This window comes from Crinia signifera, chromosome 7, assembly GCF_055691185.1.
Source record: "Crinia signifera chromosome 7, ASM5569118v1, whole genome shotgun sequence".
In the NCBI taxonomy this organism is placed as follows: domain Eukaryota; kingdom Metazoa; phylum Chordata; class Amphibia; order Anura; family Myobatrachidae; genus Crinia; species Crinia signifera.
In genome coordinates, this window is record NC_139223.1 from 176,198,730 (window position 1) to 176,226,528 (window position 27,799).

A 27,799-nucleotide genomic window follows, 5' to 3' on the forward strand; every position below is an offset into this window, starting at 1 on the left:
GTGTAGGCCACTTAAGCCTTGAAAAGTGATAAAATGGAGAGTGATAAATCACCAGCCAATCGGCCCCTAACTTTAACTTCTCAAACAGCCTGTGACATCACAGTTGGGAGCTGATTAGCTGGCACTTTTTCTCTCTCCATTTTATCACACCAGGCATGTTGGCCCTTCAGCTGTTGTGAAACTACAAGTTCCATCATGCCTTGCCACAGTTTTGCTATTAGGGAATACTAAAACTATGGCAAAGCATGCTGGGATGTGTAGTTTCACAGCAGCTGGAGGGCCACAGTGTGGACATGCCTGCTTTACAAACTTAGGCCCTTATTCTACTCGGCTCGGTACGGCCCGCGTGCGGCCGTACCGCCGATGTTTTTGTTCTGCACATGCGCAGAGGTCATTCTGCGCATGTGCAGCCCCCTTCGCCGCAGACGGATTTCGTCCGCCGCAAAGGGGGCGTATAGGGGCGTGAGGGGCTTCAGCCCCTCATTACCCTATGTGTACGCCCCGCGTTTCATGGGCGTTCCCATGCAAACGCGGGGCGTATGCATGGTAATGAGGGCATGACGCCCTCATTACCATGACATGGGGGCGGAAAGCTGACGTCGCCGGATGTCAGCTTTCAGCCCCCTTTCAAGCTCCCACACGGACGATTGTCCGTGTGGTCTGAGCTTGCGGGAGCTGCCGCGGCGTGCGGGCCTGCCTTCGATGGTCGTCGACCATCGAAGGCAGGGGGCAGCTCCCACCATGGTGGAGGCGTAGCCTCCACCATTTTTGTGCGGATCGCCAGCCGTCCGTGTACGGACGGCCGTGGCGATCCGTCGGGTGGGCGGCCCTTGGTTTGTGCGGTCGGAGCCCCGTGTGCGGCTCTGACCGCACCAACCAGAATAAGGGCCTTAGTGCTGTACATCTGGCCTAGGGTTACCACCTTTTTGTTGAGAGATTCCCGGGCAGTGGCCCGCCCCTTGACACACCCCCAGCCCACCCACTGCCCCGCCCCTGTCTCACCCCTAGCTCTGCCCTTTGACCCGCCTTATGTTGATTTTTCTTTAACCTTTGCTTCAATTTCATTCTTGATTTTGCATACCATAATGCTAGTTACATGTTACATCATACACAGTAATGCCCATTAAACGTTATGGCACACTGTGATGCCCATTACATGTTACGCCATACACCGCAATGCCCATGACACGATATGCCAGGACTGAAAAAGTTCTTTATAAGGAGGACCAAGAAAGAAAGTGCGCGCCGTAGGCGCGCGTCAAAAAATTTCAACATAATGCCGATTACACGTCACTCACCCATTACATGGTATACAAAATGCCATAGTATACCACATGCCATAATGCCCATTACATGTTATGCCATACACCATGATGCCCATTACACATTATGCTTATTACTTGTTATGCCAGGACTCAATTTTGTAAGATAGGGACAACACGGACACCGTAATGCCGATTACACATCACACATCCATTACATAGTATACCACATGCCATAATGCCCATTACATGTTATGCCACACACCGTGATGCCCACTAAACATATGCCACACACCGTGATGCCCACTAAACATATGCCACACACCATGATGCCCATTAAACTCATGCCACACACTGTGATGCCCATTAAACATATGCCACACACCGTGATGCCCATTAAACATATGTTTCACACAGAGTTGCTCATAATACAAATGCCACACACAGATGCACATTAGATATGCCACAGATGACCATAGACCATTACAGACATGCCACAACCCATGATGCCCATTATACATATGCCACACATTGCGATTTTATATTGCAAAAACAAAATGGAAAGTGTGTAGGATTATCAGCAGAGCCAGTACCTTGAATTTCAAGCAGCATACCCAGCTCAGCCTCTGTTTATCACACTTTCAACTTCATCTAGCAGCACTGCACTGAATGTACCTGTGACTCGGAGTGCAGAGGTCAGACAGTGCCAGTGTAATTATTCTGACAGGTCAGTCACAGCAGGCAGCCAGATTTAGAACCAGGCACTCACCACGGTGTGCCGTAACTTGAGTTGATGTGTGTGTGTCTCCGAGTCCGCCTGAGACTCACGCAGTGCTGAGCGCGTGCAACCCGCCGGAGGAGGAGCCTGGAGGAGCTCGGGAGGAGGTGGAGTCAATGACACACACACTGTCTGTGTGTGTCCGTCCCGCATCCCTCCTCCAAGCGAGCGCCGCAGCGGAGTGACTGACAGTGTCACTCATGACACTGCGCCGCCCCCCGCTGCCTCCTTTGTCACGATCATGGCCGCCCGGCGCCGCTGTACACCATCATAACAAGTGGAGGGACTGACAGCAGTACGTGCGTGCCGGGCCGGCTGGACAGGGGGATCATTCCCGGACAATGTATAGTCCGGGGAAGCCACCCGCCCGGACTCCGGACGCCGGTCTAAATTACCGGACTGTCCGGAGTAATCCCGGACGGGTGGTAACCCTAATCTGGCCCCCAAACAGATGATTGTGCAACTGGCTTTCCTATTTACTGTACATCAGCCCTTGAAAAGGAAATAGGCAAAATTTACTAAGAATACAACTCCAGAGGGAACCCCTCTCATTCAGGTTCGGGCTGGCTATCGAATTGGCAGCTGCCAGACTCCGCCATCCGCCGCCTCCCTGTAGGACGCCGCCACCACCTCCCCGCACCCTGCTAGTCTCCCTGAAGCAGAGATGGGCAGGGTTTCCGACCCACCGCTGTGTGACTGGGATGCTCGCGTGTCCCAGTCAGATGTAGTCCCTCTCAGCCAGCACTTGCCAGCGGGGACATTCTGGCGAGCCCTGGAGCAGAATGAGAGGGACTCCATCTGTAGGTCTCAGTCATACTCGTATTTTGTATATGACTGAATACGACTGTTATCGGTGGAGCATTTCATTCACACATTCATATTCCGGAGCATCATTTACAAAGGTGTCGGATTTTGTGAAATACACCTGCAAATGAAGGTGCATTTTTTTGGAGTATTTTTTTTTACAACTTGTACTAGAATACGCCTAGTATACGTTCTGATAGTGTACAGATAAGATTGATTCTCACCTTTATATACGTATAGGGTTTTAGTTTTATATATGGTATTCTGGGGTAGATTTCTTAAGCTCGGTGAAGTGATAAAGTGTCTGGTTTTTTTCACCAGCCAATCAGCTCCTACCTGTCATTTTTCAAACCAAACCTATAACTTCACATTTAGGAACTGATTGGCAGGTGATAAAAAAACAGACACTTTGGGGGAAATTTACTAAAGGAAATTTGTAAAAAAATAGGTGTGTTTGTTGTTACGCTGCCCACTGGGGCACAGGGAGTAACTGTTGGCAGATGAAGGCAGGAAGTCAGGCGTGAGCCCGTAGCCGGGACCGGCGGTTAGGACGGCCACAGCGGATGCTACACTAACTCTGTTGAGTCCCAGAGGCAGATGGTAAACCCCTTCAGAGCTAGGCTTCACCTGTGGCCGCCGCGTCCAAAGGAGCGAGTTAGGCCCGCTCCGACCCCGATGCAGCTAGGTCTTAGGAATAGACAAGGGGTAGATGATCATCAAAGGGTACCCAAAAGGACCACTAACTACCAGGCCTAGCTGAGGGTTGACCCCTGACTGCCAGCACCTGGCCAAACCGGGATGCGACCAAGTCGCAGACACAAATGAACCAGAAGAGGAGTCCCCAGCAGGATACGCCACAGGGACAGTGACTCCCCAAAACAAGGATAATGAAAGAGGGCACTCCCTGCCTAAGGATACTACTAATGACAAAAGAAAGAAAGAACCAGAGCAAAAAGAGAGATAAAATTACAGATGATGATAATAATGAACCCACAGAAGGGCATGGCCACGGCGGGCCACAGGGTTAGGAAGGAAAGAGAATAATGAGCCCACGGAGGGGCACGGCCACGGCGGGCCACTGAATATAGAAATAAAGACCAAGGCTCCACTGGAGCACTTACGTGACCCACGAGAAGATGGAGACTGTGGGCCAAACGCAGGCTCAGGCTGAAGCAGGTCTCTGGCAGTAGCAGGACTCTGGCTGAAGCAGGACTCCGGACAGGACAGGATAGGAAGGCTGGGAGAAGAAGTACATAAGGCATCCAGTAGCAGGACAAGAAAGGACCGAGGACTTGGAAGCAGAGCCGGCCTTAGGCCAACTAGGCAATTGCCTAGGGCATTTGGAATGCCTAGGGGCATCAGCAGCTTCTGCTGATTAAAATGATATGCAGCATGCCTATTTTGTGTGTGTGAGTGAGGCTGTTAGCGGCTGTGCGAGTCCTGTCTGCGGGTGGGTTGGTTGTGCAATAGTGTTCGGCATATGTGTAAGGGGCATTATGTGTGTCATGTATAAATGCATTAATAATGTGTGACATATGTGTAAGGGGCATAATGTGTGTCATGTGTATAAGGGCATTAATAATGTGTGACATATGTGTAAGGGGGATTATGTGTGTCATTATGTGTATGAAGGGCATTAATAAAGGTTAGCATAATTTGTAAGGGGCATTATGGTTATAAGGACATTAATAAGGTGTGTCATGTGTAAGGGGCATTACTGTGTGGTATTATCAGGGGTGCCGAGAAAAAGGGGTAGGGGGTACAAATTACCCAGGCCAAAGTCTGATGGAAGGGCCCAGTGGGGGCCCCGGGCCCCTTCCCCTTAAGTGACAGCAGCAGCTGCAGCAGCTCTTCTCCTCTGCCCAGCACACACTGCTTTATGCTGGGTTGCAGTGTGGCCATTGAGGTGCTTAAAATACAATATTTTCTCAGGATTTTTTTCTAATGGTATAATGTGAATAATATGAGGAGTAATGTAAATAAGGTAAAGTGGTACTACTGTGTGATGTAACGTGAATAAGGGACACCATCGCATGATATAATGTGAATAAAGTTGCACTACTGTGTGGCATAATTTGAATTGGGGGTACTATTGTGTGGCCATGCCCCTTTCCAGCATGAACACACCCCTGTTTGGGCTCCGCACCGAATGGGTGCGCTGTTTCTATTTAAAATATTGCGGGTAGGATCACCAAAATGATGACTGCTATGATGAGGGTTGATGATGCTGGGAAAGGGGAGCAGGGTCAGAGACGGAACTAGTGGCGGTGCTAGGGGGCAACAGTCAAAATCTTGCCTAGGGCATAATTTAGGCTAGGGCCGGCTCTGCTTGGAAGCCACGGGGACCGGAATTAAATGCTTAACTGCTAAGGGGGCAGAAAGCTATAACTGGCGTCTGTGCCCAGCAGACGCCGGCTATTTATTTGAATTTCACGCCGCCTGACTGACGTCAGGCGCGCGCGCTCGCGGCCGCCGGGCAGAAGCTCGGGAACGTTGCCTGGCAACGTCCCGACGCTCCGTCTCAGAGTGAGGCTTGGGACGCTGCCCGGCAACGTCCCCAGCCACGTCACTCAGTGCCGCATAAGCCGTCCGTCTGGGTGCATTGCAGCCTGGATGGCGGCGTGCAACAGTACCCCCCCCTGAGGAAGGGTTAAAAACCCTTTTCCACCGGGTTTATTGGGAAATTGTCAGAAAAAAACCCTTTTAGGGTTGGGCGAATGCAAGTCTCTATCCGAAACCCAAGACCTCTCCTCGGGATTGAACCCCCTCCAGTGTACGAGAAACTGCAAAGAACCTCTCATGAGTCTGAAATCAAGGATTTTCTCCACACAGAACTCCTGTTGCCCCTGTACCATCACCGGGGCGGAGCCATTCCTCAGTCTGCGAGGAAATTTTTGTGAAAGAACCACTGGCTTGGGAAGCGAAGCATGGAAGGTACTTGAAATTCTGAGAGACTTAGGTAGGGAAAGACGGAACGCTACCGGATTAACCCTCCTGACAATCTGGAAAGGACCAATGAACCGAGGCCCCAATCTTGCAGATGGTTGGTGAAGCTTTATATTACGGGTGGATAGCCACACCCAGTCACCAACTTTGAAACGGCAAGGACGTCTGGATTTGTCAGAAAATACCTTCTCTCTGAGAGAAGCTTCTTTAAGGGCAACATGGACCTTTTTCCATATGACTCTGAGTCTAGAGGCAGCTGATGAAGGAGAACCAGGGGCATCAGGTCCCAAAGAGTTAGCCCGTGGATGGAATCCATAGACCGTAAAGAAGGGTGAGCTCTTAGAGGCCGAATGATGTGCGTTATTATATGCAAATTCAGCTAACGGCAGAAAACTGACCCAATCATTTTGCAGTTTGGAAACAAAGACCCTCAAGTACTGTTTGAGAGACTGATTGAGACGTTCCGTTTGCCCATTGGCCTGTGGATGAAACGCAGAAGTGAGACTGGTCTTTACTTTTAAGGCTGCACAGAACAATCTACAGAACTGTGCCACAAACTGTGGACCACGGTCGGACACGATATCACTGGGCAACCCATGCAATCGAAAAATGTGCTGAAGAAACAAAGTGGCCAGTTCCTTATCCGAGGGTAACTGTCTTAAGGCCACAAAGTGTGCCATCTTGGAAAATCTATCGATGACGACCCAGATGACCTGACAATGGGACGAGATCGGAAGACTAACGATAAAATCCATGGCCAAATGGGACCAAGGCCTGCAGGGAACGGACAGGGGCAATAATTCTTTTAATGGTCGAGAACGTGGAACCTTATGTCGAGCACAATCCGGACAAGACAAGACAAAATCTTTGTTGTCCCTGGCCATCCCTGGCCACCAGACCACACGAGACAGAAGAGCAAGAGTCTTATATACTCCTGGATGACCATTGAAGTCATGGCATTCTGCCAAAACTCTGCGTCTTAGTGATGGAGGAACGAACAACCTGTTCTCCGGTGTTTGGGCTGAAGCTTGTCCCTGAGCTTGACGGAGAAGACCCTCCAAGGTTTGACTCACTCCAGCATGAATACAGGATGTGGGAACGATGGGCTCCAACTTGACTCTACTCTCCTGTTGAGGAAGGAAACATCTAGAAAGAGCGTCTGCTCTGATGTTCTTAGATCCAGGTCTATACGAAATAATGAAATTAAATCGCATAAAGAAGAGGGCCCACCGGGCTTGGCAAGCGTTCAGTCTTTTGGCTGACTCGATGTACTGAAGGTTCTTATGATCAGTCAAGACAAGAATCTGAAGAAACCTTCCAGCCACTGTCGCCACTCGTCAAAGGCCCACTTGATGGCAAGTAATTCTCTGTTGCCTACATCATAATTGGACTCTGCCTGAGAAAATTTTCTGGACATATAGGCACAAGGGTGGAACTGTAAAGAGTCAGGATCTCTCTGAGAGAGAACCGCCCCAGCCCCTACTTCAGAGGCGTCGACTTCTACAATAAACGGCAGATCGGGATTGGGATGCTTAAGGACCGGGGCCGAAGTGAAGGCCTGCTTCAAAATCTTGATGGCCTGTTCAACCTGAGGATTCCATACTGATGGATCCGCCCCTTTTTTGGTCAGAGCCACCAACGGTGCCACAATGGATGAAAAGGCATGGATAAAACGCCTATAATAATTGGCAAACCCAAGAAACCGCTGGACCGCCTTTAAGTTGGTGGGCCGGGCCCAATCCACAATGGCTTGCAATTTCTTGGGGTCCATTTGGAACCCTTGGGAAGAGATTGTATATCCCAGAAAAGAAACCTGGGTCACCCTGGAGTAACGATATTACAAGACCAATACGCTGGGCCTCGGATGTGAAGGAGCGTGGCTTGAGCCGAAAATACAGCCTACAGCTCTCTCGAAAATTAAAAAAGTTTTTGCGATCCCCAGAGAACCGAACTGGTAGGTTCATACTTTGCTCTTGGGATGCTACTTTTAAAGACAATTCCCGCACCATTTCAGTAAGCCCCTGGAGCTGATCAGAAAAGGTCTGGGGAGTAGTACTCATAATACAAAATCAACCAACAAATCACAAAAATAGATATAAGACCCACTATAGTCTGTCTTTTTCTGGCCGGTTATAATGTTACGCTGCCCACTGGGGCACAGGGAGTAACTGTTGGCAGATGAAGGCAGGAAGTCAGGCGTGAGTCCGTAGCCGGGACCGCCGGTTAGGACGGCCACAGCGGATGCCACACTAACTCTGTTGAGTCCCTGAGGCAGATGGTAAATCCCTGCAGAGCTAGGCTTCACCTGTGGCCGCCGCGTCCGAAGGAGCGAGTTAGGCCCGCTCCGACCCCGATGCAGCTAGGTCTTAGGAATAGACAAGGGGTAGATGATCGCCAAAGGGTACCCAAAAGGACCACTACCTACCGGGCCTAGCTGAGGGTTGACCCCTGACTACCGGCACCTGGCCAAACCGGGATGCGACCAAGTCGCAGACACAAATGAACCAGAAGAGGAGTCCCCAGTAGGATACATCACAGGGACAGCGACTCCCCAAAACAAGGATAATGAAAGAGGGCACTCCCTGCCGAAGGATACTACTAATGACAAAAGAAAGAAAGAACCAGAGCAAAAAGAGAGATAAAATTACAGATGATGATAATAATGAACCCACAGAAGGGCACTGCCACAGCGGGCCACAGGGTTAGGAAGGAAAAAGAATAATGAGCCCACGGAGGGGCACGGCCACGGCGGGCCACTGAATATAGAAAAAAAGGCCAAGGCTCCACTGGAGCACTTACGTGACCCACGAGAAGATGGAGACTGTGGGCCAAACGCAGACTCAGGCTGAAGCAGGTCTCTGGCAGTAGCAGGACTCTGGCTGAAGCAGGACTCCGGACAGGACACACCAAGGAAGGCTGGGAGAAGAAGTAAATAAGGCAACCAGTAGCAGGACAAGAAAGGACCGAGGACTTGGAAGCCACGGGGACCGGAATTAAATGCTCAACTGCTAAGGGTGCAGAAAGCTATAACCGGCGTCTGTGCCCAGCAGACGCCGGCTATTTATTTGAATTTTGCGCCGCCTGGCAACGTCCCGACGCTCCGTCTCAGAGTGAGGGTTGGGACGCTGCCCGGCAACGTCCCCAGCCACGTCACTCAGTGCCGCATCCGCCGTCCGTCCAGGTGCATTGCAGCCCGTGATTTCAAAAGATGGTACCAAACTCCTCCACTTGATCCCACGGCCAGCAATGCGGGGAACCAAGGCCAGAAGGGATTCACACACTAGATATTGCACCTGCAAAATGTAGATAGTGTTTTGGAATGTGAAGGAGGACATCGAATGTTGTGGGAATATTATGATTATGGCAGAATTGCTGCTTGATAAAACAAACTTTTGTATCAATCAATTGTTTTAGTTTAAAGTTTAAACCTTCAAATGAAACATTTAATGAACAAATGACGTGGATTGCATTCCACATTTTGGGTATTAAATATGACTTGATAGTAAATGCCAAAATTACATTGGAGTAATGTAAAATTCAAGGCGTATTCTTTCGATGGCGTAATAATTCGTATTTTTGTAAAGATTGTTACAGTCGTAAAATACAAAATACTAACATTATTTTACATTAGTAAATTGACAGGATATTATTCACCAAGGGTGCAAAGTACCCCTCTCACTGCGTGTGTCGGGCACCAAGGGTACAAAGTACCGCTCTCACTGCGGTCTGTGTGTGTCTGGTGCCAAGGGTACAAAGTACCGCTCTCACTGCGCTCTGCGTGTGTCTGGCGCCAAGGGTACAAAGTACCGCTCTCACTGCGCTCTGTGTGTGTCTGGCGCCAAGGGTTCAAAGTACCACTCTCACTGCGCTCTGTGTGTGTCTGGCGCCAAGGGTACAAAGTACCGCTCTCACTGCGCTCTGCGTATGTCTGGCGCCAAGGGTACAAAGTACTGCGCTCTGCGTGTGTCTGGCGCCAAGGGTACAAAGTACCGCTCTCACTGCGCTCTGCGCGTGTCTGGTGCCAAGGGTACAAAGTACCGCTCTCACTGTGCTCTGCGCGTGTCTGGCGCCAAGGGTACAAAGTACCACTCTCACTGCGCTCTGCGCGTGTCTGGCGCCAAGGGTACAAAGTACCGCTCTCACTGCGCTCTGCGCGTGTCTGGCGCCAAGGGTACAAAGTACCGCTCTCACTGCGCTCTGCGCGTGTCTGGCGCCAAGGGTACAAAGTACCGCTCTCACTGCGCTCTGCGCGTGTCTGGCGCCAAGGGTACAAAGTACCGCTCTCATGGCGCCAAGGGTACAAAGTACCGCTCTCACTGCGCTCTGCGCGTGTCTGGCGCCAAGGGTACAAAGTACCGCTCTCACTGCGCTCTGCATGTGTCTGGCGCCAAGGGTACAAAGTACCGCTCTCACTGCGCTCTGTGTGTCTGGCGCCAAGGGTACAAAGTACCGCTCTCACTGCAATTTGGGGGTTATTCTAATTGGTTTAGTCACACGGGGGATCAATGTTTTGCATGTGCACAAGCAGGGTGTAAGCGGGCACGGGTATTACATTTTTGCCGTCCCGCTTGCACTTTGCAGTGCGGGCATGGGGGGGCGGCGGCGGGAGGCACAGCCCATGGGAACGCCCCTCATTTCATGGGCGTTTCCATGAAAATGCTGGGAATTCCAATGGTAATAGAGGTTTCTCAGATCTGTGAGCGCTGCAGAAATCATTGTCACCGCCCAACAAATGATTTCTCCCCCGCACCCAAGGCTGCCACTTTGCATCCTCTCAGGGACGCAGTAATATGGGTCTTACCGCATTTTTTGTTTGGCGCATCCCACCCAATATGAGACTATTACCCCTTTTCCACTAGCAGAATTAATCTGGTCATTTCAGCGGGGACGCGCATCATGCATCTGCTAGTGGGAATGCTCCCATGTCAAATATCCCGGTTTGGATTTCCCCGGCAATCCAACCCAGGTAATGTTCAGGGTTAAACCCGGTTTGCATCTGGGTTCAGGGGGTAGTGCAAACGCTCCCAACCTGGTATATTTGAAAAACAGAGCTGATTGTGTGGCACCCCACTGCAGGAGCCCCTGTGCCCCTTAAAGGACCTAGGAATGGTTGCAAGAGCTGTCCAGTAAAACCCATTCCCTGTAATCAGGGCTGCAAGGGGTTAAACTAACCTGGCCAGCACTAGGACCCTGCTGGCTGCTCCGATCATGTCCTGCAGAGAGAAGCCTGCTGGGATGCAGGAAGGAGAGGTGAGAGGTCAGCCAGGCAGGCAGCTGTAGGAGAGAGAGAGAAGTAGCAGCATGGTGTGACAGAGAGCCCATGTGAGATACTGGAAGGATCACAGAAGCCAGGACTGGTGATGCATGTGGGGTCAGTGTTGAGACATCCCCAGACAGAGTGCTGATAGCAGTGTCACTGCAGCCATCTGCTTACAGCCCTAAAGAAGCATGGAAAGCAATTCAGGAGAAACCCCTGCCATGGCGTGTATCTAACAGCTAGTGCAGAGTGGGAAGTCCTGTTCACAGAGAGGAATCCTGCAGCCAGACACAGTGTTGTGTGGGAGACTGAGTGAGTACTATCAATAGATGTCTGTGATCCTGATCAAGCCATTTAAAGGGAGTGTTTGAGCCAGCTACCCACCTATCTCAAACTAAAAGAACACTTGCACAAGTTTGTGGAGGGGAGATTGCCATTCAGAGAGAAAAGTGTGTGACTATTGCCCAAGATTCTAAATGACATTGTTTATTTCTACACGTGACCTTAAACTTTGGATGCATATATATATATATTTCTTCAGCCACTTTCTACACACATTGGTGAGAGCTGTTATTGCCAAGCGCCCTCAATTGGTAGGAACTGTCATTGCCTACATCCAATGCGCCCTCTATTGGTGACTCTGATATGACATGCATGATCTACAGCGCCCTCTATTTGTGGATTACAAACAACCGTGCACAGTTCCAATTAAACTCTTCATTATCCTTGGAGGACATTTAAGAGCAGGACAGTTCATGCTCTGAATAACTTTAATGGTATAGATAGCATAGTAGTATAGTGACTGTTTGCCTGAATGATTAATTGTTATCATATTTACCACCAAAGCCTTATTAATTGCATTGCCTTTAATTGTATATCTTGTAACGTGATGCTTGTTGCATTTACCTAACTTTTAACCTAAATTGACTTGCAGCGGCGACCAGTTCCCTAGTTAATAAAGATTATTGTCACCGCCTTTGTGTATGTTAGTTATTGTGTGTATTGCTTGGGGTGTTCATCCTTCTGCCACAGGCTCCTGCTAAGGAAGAAGTTACTGAGTGCTGAACCCACCCATCATCTGGAAACCAGGTACAACACCACACCGTGTCAGTCAACCTGTCACAATTGGAGCTTCTGGCACATTTTTATGTGCACTTTGTACATGTTTATTTGCAGTCTGTACACATCTAGGTGCACCAATGGCTCAGGTATACTGCAAACAACAGTTTTCACAATAGTACGTTGTGTACTGTAATAATACGTGTCGTGTGTGAAGACACTTTTGAAAAGGCTTCATAGTGAATATTTGGGATTTAAATAAAAGCACAAACTTTTTCAAATAAATATTTGTGGTCTCTTCTTTAATCAGGTTTTCTATGCCTTTTCTTATATAATCTACAGGAAAAACCAGTCCGGGATTTAGTGTAAACAGGGCTGATCCAGTAATTTACTGGGTAGCACTGTAGTGGAAATGTGTCTTAAATATATCGATCCGGGTACAAATTACCGGGTCTGACCCAGGTTGCTAGTGGAAAAGGGGTATATGACAGACCCTACCCATGTCATTTCTGGTATCTATAGCCTCTTATTGATAACCCTCAGTTGTGCAAAGTATTGGATGGCGACCTCATACACACGGAATACTTGTAGATTGGAAGTTTTCCTCTACATGCTTTTCTAGCTTGAAGGTACTCGAGCCGGAGTACAAACAAGGTGGTACGGTGCCGGCTTACACTACATGCGTTCTTACCTCCTGGCGGTGTGGCAAGGATAGAGGTACTTTGATTCATATATGGTGGAAATGGCTTCTGATGATTTTTGTTAAAAATGTTAGCATCTAGGGCCATAGTTTCAAATGTGATAAAATGGAGAGTGATAACCAGCGAGCCAATCAGCTCCTGTCTGACACTTTTCAAACCCAGCCTGTGACATGGCCGGTAGAAGCTGATTGGCTGGCTGTTTATCGCTCTCTATTTTAATACTTTTGAAGCTTAGTGCATCTGGCCCCTAGTCTATCGCCTGACATTCTGGGCTTCCAGGGTCCATCTGGGCCAGACTTTTGGCTACTTTAACACTCCGACATCCCTTTCACACTCTAACTGCCATTCTTTAAAACACAAGGGCAGATGTACAGTGTTAAGCCTTAACAATAGACAAGATGACAAAGAGTCATAAATGACCAGCTAAATAGAACCTAACTGTCATTTTTGGAACAGCCTGTAACATGACAGTTAGGAGCCAATTGGCCGGGCATTTATCTCCTGGCAAGCCTTAATACATCTGCCCCACAGCCTGTAATATGGCAGTTAGAAGCTGATTGGACGATACTTTATCTCTCCTCACTTTGGCCCTTATTCTGATCGGTGCGTACGTTCGCGAATTCTTTCGGTGCGGTCCGCACGCCACGCTGTGCGGTGGCGTACGGCTAACGTCCGTAGAAACGCCCACGTGTCCTCCGCATTCGGACAGACTCACTCTTTAAGAACAGGGCGTGTTTACGGACGACATACAAACCATGCGTGTGCGGGGGAAACAGTCAGATTCTTCACGGTATGCACGGCCTTCCCGTGTCAGAACGCACGCGAGCCGGCCACTACGCACAGATGCGGTGTACTTACGCAAAAAACCAGACTACTCTTATCTGAGTTCCCAAATAGATCACATGACACACTTAGGCAATTATCAAACCACTTTGAGAACAGATTGTTGCTCCTGGGCATCTGTTATTTATCTAATTGATCCTTAAACACTTACAAGCACTATACATTAACCCTAACATTCCCTATGGGGATAAAAATGTGATCTACCCTTTTGCTGCGTACATATCTCAACATCAACATGTTTTTGTTTTAAATGCTATTTATAATTTTAATGTGAAATACTAAAATAACACACAGACAACTTCTTAAATAACGGGTAACTTTTATTAATAACCAAACAAAATGGAAGAAAATTAGTCCAGGAGCAGGACACATAGGTCCTCGACATGTGCGGTCATCCTCCTGAGGTCCTCCCGCAAGCTCATGAGGGCCCCTCTAACACCCTGGGCTGGCTCCTGGTAATCTGTGTGCATGAGAAAGGGGGTACAACATTAATTATGCTACTCACGTACACCTTGTACAGTCAATCCTAAGTACCTACACCATGAGAAATCATACATACAAACAAATACTTAGCCAATCTTGTATGTAATGGCATCAAATATATGATCATGATGCTGCCACCACACACACACACACACACACACACACACACACACACACACACACACACTTGTGTGACATATACATTTCACAATCTATATATCAAAAACACAACCACACTTGAGGATCACTCACAGTTGTCCTGGCCAAAGACTCCTCACTCAACTCAAAACATACACCCACTACAACATGCCACATTTACCCATACATATATACCTGCATGTTACTGCTTAATAGCTAAACTGCATGATAGATAGATAGATAGATAGATAGATAGGAGAGAGAGAGAGAGATAGAATAGATACCACATTAAAATGCTAGCCTAGTCCCTCTACCCATTACTTTATGATTCCTTGTCACATTGCCAGATAGGTGAAAGTGCAGCACTAATCCGCTTCCATACACCAAACAATTTCTAAGGTCAATCCATCCTACATAATACCTTTCAAAAATACATGACAACAACACGGGCCCACTGGCTAGAGGGGAGCCCAGGCAAACTGGCCACTTGGGACTCCAGTATAAATCAGGCCTGCCCATATTCCATTGATGTTTTATTGTTGCTTCTATACAAAGAGCCTCCATAAATAAACACTCATCACCTACATGAGCATCCAGATTGCACGTTTGCAGCATGGCCCTATAAGGCCAAAGTGTGTCTGTTGTTTCCCATTTTTTTGGACTACTCTTTACTATATTATAGCAAAATTTAATCAGCTGTGCGACATAACAAACTGTACCTAACTCAGTAATGATGCATTATGTCTACTTACCCCTGCCAGGCAGCTCCACCATCTCTTCATCCTCCACATTGGGAGGTGGTGGCAAATCGTGGAGGGGTAGGGTCACCTCCTCCTCCTCCACTTCGACCTCCTGGCCGACCTCCTGGGACACCTCCTGGGCCTCCTCTGTGTCCTCCTCCGTGACCACCTCCTGGGCCTCCTGTGTGGCCTCCTCAGTGGCCACCTCCTGGGCCTCCTGTGTGGCCTCCTCACTGGCCACCTCCTGGGCCTCCTGTGTGGCCTCCTCACTGGCCACCTCCTGGGCCTCCTGTGTGGCCTCCTCACGGGCCTGTCTGGCTCTCTCCCGCGCTGTGGGTTAAACAAACAAAATGGGTGAGTGTCATTTGACATTGAAATCACTCTAACAAGTACATATCATAACCACATTATATATGTGTTATATATCACACATATAGTATATGGCTTTTCTATGTCATCAACACCCAATTGACCTCATGTAATATTAATATTAAATAATGTGAAAATGCAAACACTCACTGGCCTAGATGCACTAGCCTTCAAAAGTTATACAATGTAGAGTGATAAACACGCAGCCAATCAGCTCCTTCCTGTCATGTCACAGACTGTAGTTGTAAAATGCCAGGTAGGAGCTGATTGGCTGCCTGTTTATTACTCTCCATTTCATCACTTTTGAAGCAGACCGAATCCTGCCCACTGTCAATTATATGTATTTTGCGAAAATACTTACAGCGTTGCAGACGCCGCCTCAGAGCCTGCAGACGCTCCGGCTCCCGCCTCCGCAGGTCGGACCATCGCCTCTACAGTTGGGCGATGGTCCTCCGCACATGAGTGCGGGCGAATATGCGGCGCCGGGCCGCAACATATGCCCGGCGCTTGTCCCTATTCGTGATGAAGGGGCCTGCCTGCCCCAGTCTCCGCTCCATCACTGCCACCAGCGACATCAGCTCCGCAGTGGAGAATGGTTGTGCTCGCTGGTAGGCAGCCATTTTAGCAATGGCACAAATCAAACAATCATGTGCTGTCATTGGTTGGTCAGAGTGATATTTGGTATTAACTTTATTGTTCATTTTTACACTAACAGCGTGTATGCGCCCGAACATACGGCTAACCCATTGCATCGCACCCCCATCCTAAACACACAGTCTAAACTATGATGTAAACACATTATATATAATCTATAACATTCACCAAACATGGGTATAAGCACCAGGTGAAATAGTCTGCATCACTAGACACTTACACCTAACTCAACAAGGTACTAAACAGCTATTTTATAATGAAAGCTATGCAACAGAAACATAGCAAATAGTGGCAGACCTTTTCCCAAAATTAGGCCATGCTGCCATGTGTACACTTACCTTCTACTGGCCCATACTACAGAGGTGGAATGAAAAGTAGCTAGAATCCAGCCTGAATTTGGAGTGCTTTCACATGTGATTTGGATGCTAGCACTGATTACTTGTGGCTAAGTGGTGGACTGGATTTACATATGGAATGGGTAGTGTCATTTGTACTACATACCAAACAAGTGCACAGTACAGATGTACAATCAAATATACATTTCATGTGTGACCTCAGTTTTATTTGGTCTTTGGTGTTGGAATCTGCATTTAGCTACTAAATCAGACTTACTCAGTTTGCCAGGTTTTTGAGAAATATTTATCCACACCAAGGGGCGTCCCGTATGCGCCGCACGGTTGACGCTGGCGTACGGAACGCGGCCGTACGGAACGCAGGTTGCAGCTGATTAACGCCAATTACAGAAATAGTATTTAAAGTTGTCCTAGAAAGGCAAAAAGTTGTTGCAAACATGGCTGGCTCAGAGTCAGAGGAAGAACAGGTGGTGCAGAATCTCTTGTCCCGCATGGAGGCCAACACCACCTATGTCCCCCTCAACCCAGAGCACCCAGATGGGCCATCAACATCAGGCCAATCAGCAGCTGGCCCATCCTCAGCATCAGCAGAATCATTGGCAACACAGCAGGTGGCTTCCCAACAGAGTAGCCAGCCCAGCACTTCAAGTACAGCAACCGGTGGCCGTGGCCGTGGCAGTGCCAGTGGCAGTGGCGGTGCCAGTGCCCGTGGCCGCAGTCGGGCAACAGAGGAACCAACCACAAGAAACATGGCATATGAACCGCAGGAGCTTGACATCCTGGTGACCCGGGCACGTGATTTGATAGAGTGCCCAGCGGTAAAGTTGACACACACAAGGAGATGGAAGATCTGGGAGGAGATAACGGCGGAGATTAATGCAGTGGCTCCACAAGTTCGTGAGGCGGAGCACGTTAAGAAGAGGCAAGTACATGTGTGTTACATTAGAGTAGTACAAGTCCAGTAATGTTTACATTCAATATTAGATGGAGTTGGTCAATGGGTGGTCACATTGCTTGGAGGCACAGACATGTTTGCCATGACATTGAATTGATAGTTATTGGAGGGTGACTGTTGTTGTATCTTCTAAGGGTTGGTTTTAAAAATGAATATAATGTAAGTTTGGTGTCAGTAGGCACATGTTGTATTATGTTTCAGATTGCAATGGGTGCTACAGCAAACATGAGGAGTTACATGTATTAATATGTACACTTTGATTGCAGGTGGCACGACTTCAAAGGCAACCTCAAGAAGAAATTGACCCAGCGGTGGGAACACAGCCACACCTCTGGGGCTGGCCCCATGCCTGGCAAGCTGAAGCTCACCCCCCTGGAAGAGATGGCACAGTGCTGCATTGCAGTGGAGGAGGTCCGGGGGGTGAGCACCATAGACAGCGAGTCCCCAGCGGAAGTGATGGCTTCTACGCTTGAAGGTAATTATTTGCCAGGCCATAAGTAGATGTTTTGAATTTGGCATGGAATGTGTGGTAATTGGTATTTTCTCGTTCAACAGCATCCCCACCGCTTGGTCAAGAATCTCTTGAGGAGGTTGTGGAGTCTGTGCCACCTGGCCCCAGTAGCAGGCCCGTGCAGCAGCAGCCGGAAATGTCCGCGGCTGAATTGGCCACGTGGGGGCGTGTGCTAGAAAGTATTGTGCAGCAGGGAGACTCGGCATCAGAGCGGGTGCGTAGGGCCGAGGAGGTGCTGCAGGGTTTGACCACCAGCCACCAGAGTATTGCTGCGAGCCTGCAGGCTATGAGTGCCAGTCAGCAAGCTATGAGTGCCAGCCAGCAAGCTATTGCTGCTAGCCTGCAGGTGCTGGCTGATCAAGCCCTGTGGCAAAATGACCTCCTCCTCCGCCATAATGAACTTATGGTGGAGCTAGTTACCACCAATAGGGTCCTAATGTCACCCGCTTCGGGTGCTTTACCAACATCATCACTCCCTGCTGCCAGAGGGGGAAGAAGATCCCCCCCCTCCCCAGCATGTGCTCCACGTGACCCACCATCTGACTGTGGCCGTGGGCGAGGCCGAAGAGCTGCTGCACGTGGCAAGGAGCCTGCCAGGGGCAAACGTGCCCGCAAATGAACTTGTGTCCCCATTAATCTCCACCGTTATGTCTTCCCAAATCTTCCATTGAGCTGTGTGTGTCAGCATCCTGTGTTAAAATCCGTGCCGAGGGTCACCACATTTGCCCGCGGTTCAAATGTCATGTTTGGTTCCCCTGTTGCCCTGTTTCGGCTACCATTACTGTGTGCTGTACTTGAAGTGTTGGTGCTCTACTTTTGTTGTGAAGCCACCTGATGTGTTCCTAATGATTCTGCTGTGGCTATTTATTATATATTATTTACTTTTAGTCCTGTTATGGTACCATTTGTTTTGTGATGGTTTTGACATTTTTTGCAAAGTTGCTTTAATAAATGTTAGTTTGGCCCCACAAATGTCTGTATTAATTGATACACGCAGAAGTGACATGTCTATTAGTATTACTAATATTAAGTTGTGTTGATTATTTGCTGTGTAAAAGTGTGTGACAAGTGCAGCATGTAATGTTCCCTTTAAGCTGCAATGCTTCCAATTGTAGCAGTGAGAAGCGTGTAATTAACAAGTAATGAGTAAAGTAGGTGATTGTATTGTGTTCAGCTGACATTGGTTGAGGTGCGTCCGTCCTGATTAGGCGTTCCGATTGCCTAGCGCATGACCGAGTGGTGTCCGCAAAGCAATACTAGCCTTTTGGACACCGCACATTTCTACCCTTTTTGTTCGCGTGCATTCGGCGTGCTGTCCGAATGCACGCCTACCAAAATATGTGTACTCCCCCGTGTCTGCCCATGTTTCCGCCCAGTTTAGCCCACTTTGAAACTACGCCCCTGTGTCATTCCGCATGACGCCCATAACACACCCATATTGCCCGAGTGATTGCTGTGCACATTTCTGTACGGTATTAGTGAGAACAAGTACGGAGACCATGCGTGGCACATGCGCATAGCGTTCCCCACGCATGCGCAGACGGCTAAAAAACGCGATCCGAAAGAATTCGGGAAAGTACGCACCGATCAGAATAAGGGCCTTTATTTCTTCCCCAGACTTATTACAGTCTTCCAACTGCCACATGTGACTGGTTTGTAAATCACATACAAAAACCACTGCTTCGCAAATGTTCCCATCGGCAGCCAATAAGAACTCGCATAGAATATTTATGGCCATTTTATTCTACACAGAAAGTCTGACAGAGATACAACAGCTCGTACAATGTCCCCGGTTATGTCCACCCAGCGCTGCAGTTTTCCACTCTACCTCCATTTAATATGATGATAATTTGTTCATAAATCTGAGTGTGTCTTTTAGTGTCCATATAAAAGTGCAGAGGAATAGATAGCAGTAAATCTGTGCGCCTGGCTCTCTATTATCATCAGCAGCTTGCTGACTCCCTCTGACCTTTAATAGTTTATGAGGATTTGCTGGTTCTCTTCTCTTGCTATTGCCGTGATCACGAGTTCCTGGGTTGATGTGTCATTATGCTATGTGGACACAAGAGGGCAGTACAGGCTCAGGTAATAGAACACATTTAAAATTGTATTAAGCAGGAGAAATCACTGACTACACTTAAGCCTTATATACAGTACACTGTTAAATTATAAATTTAGGGGGACTGTAGTAATTTAAAAAAATAAGATATACAGTAGGCAAGGCTTCTAGGGATGAACGTCTACTCTCATTCATTTTACTGGGCCGTTACAAAGTGTGCCAGCCCTGTACCACCTGCTCAGACAGGAACACCATTACATAAAATTGCATTTTGGAACCCTAGATTCCTGGCTTTATCTGCATACTAGGGATTTAAGAGATTGTGTTCTCGATATTAAGACAATGGTTATCTCAATAATCTCCCTTCTTTCCAGGAACACCACATTGTTCACCTCTTGGCTGGCAGATTCGGCTCCCAGTGCGAACAGTTAAAAATGACCATTTTGATCGGAAGAAATTGTGCGCGCCGCAGGCGTGTATCACCAACAGAGGTGTAGTTTTTTTAGGGGTGTGGTTTAATTACAAGGGGTGTGGCCTAGCAGGAAAAAGGGCATGGCCTAGCAGGAAAACAATTCCCTTACAAACCACTTTTGTAACCTGCATGCCCAGGCATTGGTTACCATAGGAATGGTTGTTGTCCTCCCATGCTTAATTGGCTGGCTGAAGGCCACACAGTGACATATAAACATGAAGGTCCACACAGATCACCTCCCAAGCTCAAACAGTGACAGGGTACTTAATTCAATGTACACTGTTTAACTGTAATGCCTATTACACATTGTGCCACACAACATGATACCCATTATACATTATGCCGCACACCGTGATGTCCATAACACATTATGCCCCACACTGTAATTCCCATTACACATTATACCACACTGTGTTATGCCCATTATACATTATACCACATGCAGTAATGCCTATTACATATTATGCCACACACCATAATGCTTATTACACTTTATATCACATACCGTAATGCCAATTACATATTGTGCCACACTGTGTTATGCCCATTATACATTATACCACATACCGTAATGCCCGTCACACATTATGCCACACCATAATGCCCATTACACATTACAACACACAGTGTTTTGCCCATTATACAATATACCACATATCGTAATGCCCATTACACATTATGTCACACAATAATGCCCATTACCCATTATGCCACTCGGTAATGCTTATTACTTATTATACTGCAATGTTGCTATGGAAAACCAATCAGAAACGACTTCCTTTTTTATGTTCCACCTTCTAGAAGATAATATATATTATATGATTGGTTTCCCAAAGTAACATCCCATCTGAACTAGAACTCTCATCGGTAATTATGTTAGTTGGACGCCCACTATAGTTAGTACGCTCATACCCCCACTATCCATGTCGTTATGGAGTTGATCTTATATAGTGTGGCGAGCGCAGCGAGCCACCGAGCCTGAAGCGTGGCGAGCCCCGTGAGGGGATGCGGGAAACTAAGCAAATAGCTTAGTGGGCGCCCAACTAAGATATAAGTACCCTCTCATCTTAGTAAATTAAATGATGACTTCTGAACTAAATATTTTTGTGTATGGGATCCGGGATGCAGTCATTTGGTCTATAGCATTATGGTCGAAAGTCATTAGGTTGACACCATTAGGTCGACATGGGCAAATGTCGACATGGATATAGGTCGACATGGGTATAGGTCGAAAGGTCATTAGTTCAACAGCTCGTTAGTTCCACAGGTCATTAGTTCGACATTGTCTAGGTCGACAGTTAAAAGGTCAACATGGAGTTTTTCACTGTTTTTTGAGCCAACATGTGACGATTTAATACCCTACCATCCACTAGGGCATGGTGGGAGAATAAAATAGTGTGCCGAGCGCAGCGAGGCACCGTGCCCAACGCATTGCGAGCGCAGCGGTGCACTTTAAACTGTGTCCATGTTGACTGTGTTGACATTCATGTAAAAAAACAGCGAAAAACCCCATGTCGACCTTTTGACTGTCGACCTAGACAAAGTCGAACTAATGACCTTTCAAACTAACGACCTGTTGAACTAATGACCTTTCGACCTTCCCCCATGTCGACCTAATGACTGTCGACCATAATGCTGTAGACCAAATGATCCCAACCCATGGGATCCACATGCTTAATGGAGCCCTAATTGTGCAGAAGAGAGTCAGCCCACCGGGGCACAGAGGCCCTGTCATCTGCAGGCGTAAGGCAGGGAAATGTATCAGCGTAAGATGTATAATTCATACGTTTCTGAGTATTTAAGGTTGGACATAAAACTGTCCTCAGCGATATGTTTATTTATAGCGGAGAACGTCTCAGCACTGTGGTTAGCCCTGTCACATACACACACTACACAAAGGACAAGGTGCTATGAGGGACATTGGATTGTGTCTGCGTGATTTGGATGCGTCATGCGTGCGTCCACTGCCATTGATTTCCCTCGCTCCCCTTCTGACAGGTGAAAATTTACTCATTAAAAGGAATTTTATTCATCCTACTTTTATCATGTATTATTGAACATGGCAAGTAAGGGGAGCAGGAACTTTCAAAGGGAAGCGGGGTGATATCTTAGGAAAACATCAAGCAGGCTGGAAATAAATGGCGCTGGGCTAAGGAGCAGCCTTGCTTTACAGCAGAGTAATGAGTCACACGAAAACATCCGTATTTGGGGCTACCTGCACCCCCAGGACGGATGGCATCTCACAGATATGCCAGCTTTTCATAATAAAAAGTTTCTATGAGGACTGCTAAAATGCTAGTATTATATAGTGGAAGATGCTCAAGCTTTGACGACGGTTTGGGGGCTTATTTAAATATTTGCGCAAATATATATAACCAAGAACTTTGAATTCTATTACTATGTAGTATTTATATCTGTAACCAGGGCCGCCACTAGTAATGTTGGGGCCCAGGACTGACCTTCAGCCCGGGCCCCCAGCGGCACATCCCCCCCACCCCCCCCCCCCACGCCCCCCCAATTAGTATTACTTACCAACATCTCCCTCCAGCAGCGGCGGCGCGGTATCTTCTCCCTCCTCCAACAGTCGGGACTCAGAGCACTCACTGCACAGTGCAGCCTGCAGAGCGCCGAGTCCCTCTGTATGCTAGGCTCGGCTCTCTGCAGGCTGCACTGTGTATTGTACATGCCTGGTTGAGGGGCGGGGGGATACATTGTGTGGGTGCAGGGGGTGGTGCCATGCCACTGTGGGCAGCTGCCCATGCCCCTGCAGAGTCCGGGGCCCGGGACAGTTGTACCCACAGCACCCCCCTGTCGGTGGCCCTGTCTGTAACTGGTGTCGTTGCTAGGGGAAACAATGTATTTTTCTCTTAAAATTAATATATTGTCTGTAGTCATTGTAGCTTTTTGTACAGCCTATGGGTTACATTATGCTAAACTTTCTGGGAGTTTTAGCGAGACACTTTGCTTCTTAGAAATTGCAGGGATGAGCTCCTAATAGCCTGTGCCCCTGGGTGTGATTAATGTTAAATGCCGGCAATACTTTATATCTTATTACCGCAAGAAATTATAATAATCAGGACTTGTAAAGTGGTCTGTGTGCAAATCACAGCAAGACTCTGGAGAGCTGTAGAAGTGTGTCTTTACTCACTGCAATAATGGTTGCAGAAACAGGACCAACTCTACCATTATGCAGCTGGGTCTCCAGAATCTTGGGGACGTAACTGAGCCAATGACAAAATTAAGGGTAACTCAGAGAGAGGCCTCTTTGTTGACCTTAGAGGTGATGAACTTCTAATAGGCCACCTCTACACTTTCACCTGAGCTTCTGGAAAGTTGGTATTGACCTGTTGGTGGTGGGAGCTCATGTTTTGCCTAGGGTGCTGAAAATACCTTGTGTGGGCCCTGTGCAGAGGCACTTCCTGTATAACAAACACTTCCTGTTGGACAACGTGGTTGGCAATGACGCAGGTTCCGACATTCATGCGCCTGCAGGACCAATTTCCTATAATATTTATGCCCCTTAACGTCAAACAGCCAAATGAATTACTGACTTTAAAACAGTTTGTGTCTCTGGCAGACAAGTTAGTAAATTCTCGAAAACAGCTGCGGATTGTCAGAAAACGCCCGTGAATTCAACGTTTCCGACAAAACAGGTCGGACAGCCTTCAATGCTGTCGTTAACAGCAGCATTGAATAGGTGAGTGCCAATAGTTGAGTGTCAAGGTCCAGGGTTTTGTGTCCTGAAAGGACATTGAGGACGTTACTTAAAAGAAATAACAAATGGTTTACTCTACAGCCCTGTGAAGACAGATTACATTAACGCAACATAAACACACTGGAATTCAATAAGAGAACTTGCGCATGGCCAGGAATTTCAATGATGTTAATGGCAAGATTAAAATGCAAGGGAAGAAGATTTCAGGATAAAACAAGAACTATGACACCGGAGTCGCACTTTGAAGATACCGGGAGACGTTGGAGATTTCTTATGCATCTTTCTATTCTCTCTGAACCTTTCCTAATGCAGAAGAATTACAGTTGTAAATCAAAACCCCTCAGTTATTGTGGAGGAACAATTCTGCTCTATGGGCCTTATTCTGGTTGGTTGGGACGGATGCGTATTTACGGACTGGAACCGAGTGTTCTTAGCCCCGCCTTCCGCATGGATCGCTCACACCTTCCGAATGCGGTAAGACGCCGACCGAACGGAGCACGAGTGGATGTTTCATGTGCACACCTCCCCCATCTGTGGGAACCTCCCCCATCCTCCGATGGTCGCCAACCATCGAATGCTGGACCGAGTGGTCAGGCAGCACCGAGAGCTCCAGACCACTCGGGCATTTCTCCGTGCAAAAGCAGGGATATGCGCGGGCAGCTGGCATCTGGCTATGTCATATGTCCGCCCCCCACACGTGCGTCACGGCCGCATAACCATACGTACGCCCAGAGTTTTCATGGGAACTACCATGAAACGCCGGGCGTACGCATATGGTAATGAGCCCAAACAGCCCTTCACGGCCCTCTCCACCCCCTGCTCGGATTGTACAGAATTCACGCCGTATTCGGACGTGCGCAGCATTAGCACATGCGCAGATACTCCTCTGTCAAACACCAACCATCGGCATTTGGAGCCATCCGAGTCAATCAGAATAAGGCCCTATACTGTATGTGTGAAAGGACCGTTAAATACTAGATTGTAAGCTCCTCAGAGCAGGGCCCTCTTCCCTCCTGTTGTCAAAGCCGTCTTCTCTTCACATTTCACCCATAGCTCTCCCATACTCAGACACTCAGTGACCATCTTCGTCCACATACTCCTCTCCATCTTTGGCCACCAGTAGTACTTTGATCACTTCCTCACTACTTACATCTAAGCCAGGCATGTTCAAACTGCAGCCTTCAAGCTGTCGTGAAACTACATATCCCAGCATGCCTTGCTATAATTTTAGTATTCCCTAAAAGCAAAACTGTGGCAAGGCATGATGGGACTTGTAGTTTCACAACAGCGGGAGGGCCATAGTTTGGACATGCCTGTTCTAAGCTGTAATGTGTGTTGAATTGTGGCGCCCTTTTACCTGTACTCTGTTTTCGTTATTTATTTACTGTAATGTTTTGTTTTTCTGTACTGGTCGTTTGTACGGCGCTGCGAAACCCTTGTGGCGCCTTATCAATAAAACGATAATAATAATAATAATAATAATAATAAATAAATATAAATGCGGTTGGAATTAAGGTTTCCCCGGCATACATGCAGCTTCTGTTAGATTGACAGTCAATATGTTGACATGGCCAATTGTCGACACGTAAATAAGTCAACATACATTACTAACCATTTGATAGGCAAAGCCATGGGTAAATGTGCTGGAATCTTCATGTTGACGCCAAAGAAACATGTCAGCATTTTCATTTGGGGTTTACCTTGACACAGCTGACCAATGAATAATGAATGTTATTCTGTAGACACCCTTCCCCCCTTTAGCAACCATGTGGACCCAAACACCCTACCGGCCTCCAACACCTATCTCCTGGATGCAAACAATTCCGATACGCCACTGATTCTTTGCCATTCCCTCAACAACGTTGGACTTTGTAACACATTCATATCCTTTGGGCACAATCGTAACATAATAGTGCTGGGACTGGGTTTGAAAATGCATGAGCATACCGATGGTAATGTGTGTGTGCAGGTGACAAGGCAGAACTCTGGGAGGCAATGGAGTCATCTGCCGCCGGGCTCCTGCTCCCAAGGGGGCACCTCTCTTCACCCTGGAAGTTTAAATCAGTTATTTAAAAGCCAACAATATTGCTTCTGAAATATATATGTGTTCTCTATCTATCTATCTGAACAGAAATATATATTTTATATAAGGTTATAGAGGGTTGTATGTGTGTTGGGGGGGCACCAATATATATCTTGCCTCCGGGCAACTGGAATGAACTTACGCCACTGGCTGCAGGTGTGTATGATTTACATGTGACGCAACTCAGACCCGAACTACAGAAGAGCCAAATCCGGTGAACTTCCTGTACAGGTGCATTGATGGAAGTCAGGAATACATAGGGGTTAGTGAACAGGGAACAGGGCAGAACTGTGTTCCACCAATTGTAATTGTAGGTGGAACTACAGGTAGTTCCATCTCCACCATAGCCCTGGACAGTAATTATATGCAACTGTGTAGCATAATGTGAATAAGCGACACACTTTAACCAGGGGAGGCTTCAGAGTTGGGTTGCAGACAGTGGTGTAGCTACTGTACGTGCCACGTTGCCCGGAGCAAGGGCATGTTTCGCAAACCCCCCCCCCCCCCCCCCCACCACCACCACCATTGAAATCTCCCCTCTGGGTAAACATACCCTCCTCAAGGCATATAAGCCCCCCCTCTGGGCATATAAATACCCATCCCCCTCCCAGTGCATAACAGCCCCCCAATTGAACTCTCCCCTCTGGGCAAACAACCCCCCACCTTGTCCCTCTCTGCATAAAAAACCCTTCCCGGACCTTGTCCCAGTAACATTCAGATTTAAATAAACACTCACATGGACTTTTGATATGATCCACGCTGTGTGTGTGAGGGGTTTGTGCGAATTGATCAAGCTGGATCTGCTCCCCTCTGTGCGCAGCTGAGCCGCCCAGCCCCAGAGCTCAAGTCTCCTGCTGCCTGGACTGCTAGCCAATAGGTGCTCGCAGTCCAGCAGCCAATGCTGCTTCTGATTGGCTACTGGACCACAAGCGTCTATTGGCTAGCGGTGCAGTGGGTGAACTTTAATTGAAAATAGCGGCGGACTCTGACACCGAACACAGCGGGGAGTCCGTGGGGCGGGGGGTTGCCGGTGGATGCTAGGAGTGTCTGGGCTGTGGAGCATGTGAGCAGGGCGGGGGAGCCGGCGGCAGAGTGCGCGGCTCCGGCGCCAGGTGACATGTCTGCGCTCCGCCCTAGCTACGCCTCTGGCTACAGAGCAGTTTTAAAATTCAAATAGGGGAGACACAGCAACTGCCACCAACTGCCATTCTAAACTGAGTCACTGGCATTGGTGGTGCTCCCTTATTTGAATTTTAAACTGCTTTAAGGGCACTACTATGTGGTGTAATATGAACCGGGGCACTACATGAGATGTAATTGTGCTACTGTGTGGTGTAATTTGAATTGGGGGTACTACCATAGGCGTGCGCACGGGGGGTGCCAGGGGTGCACAGGCACCTCCTAATGATCGGCATCCCCAACGTTTGCAGCACCTCATTTTCACCGGCAGCAGCAATGTCGATGCTGCTCGGCCGGGCTGGCTGCTGATAAGTGCTGCTGCGGCAGCATATTGAAGTGGTCCCCGCTGCAGCCTGCCCACCCGTGTCCAGCAGCCTACTTCATGTCTACGCACAGCCCCCTGTTGATTGGCGTCCCGCTGCTGTTGATCTGCAGGAG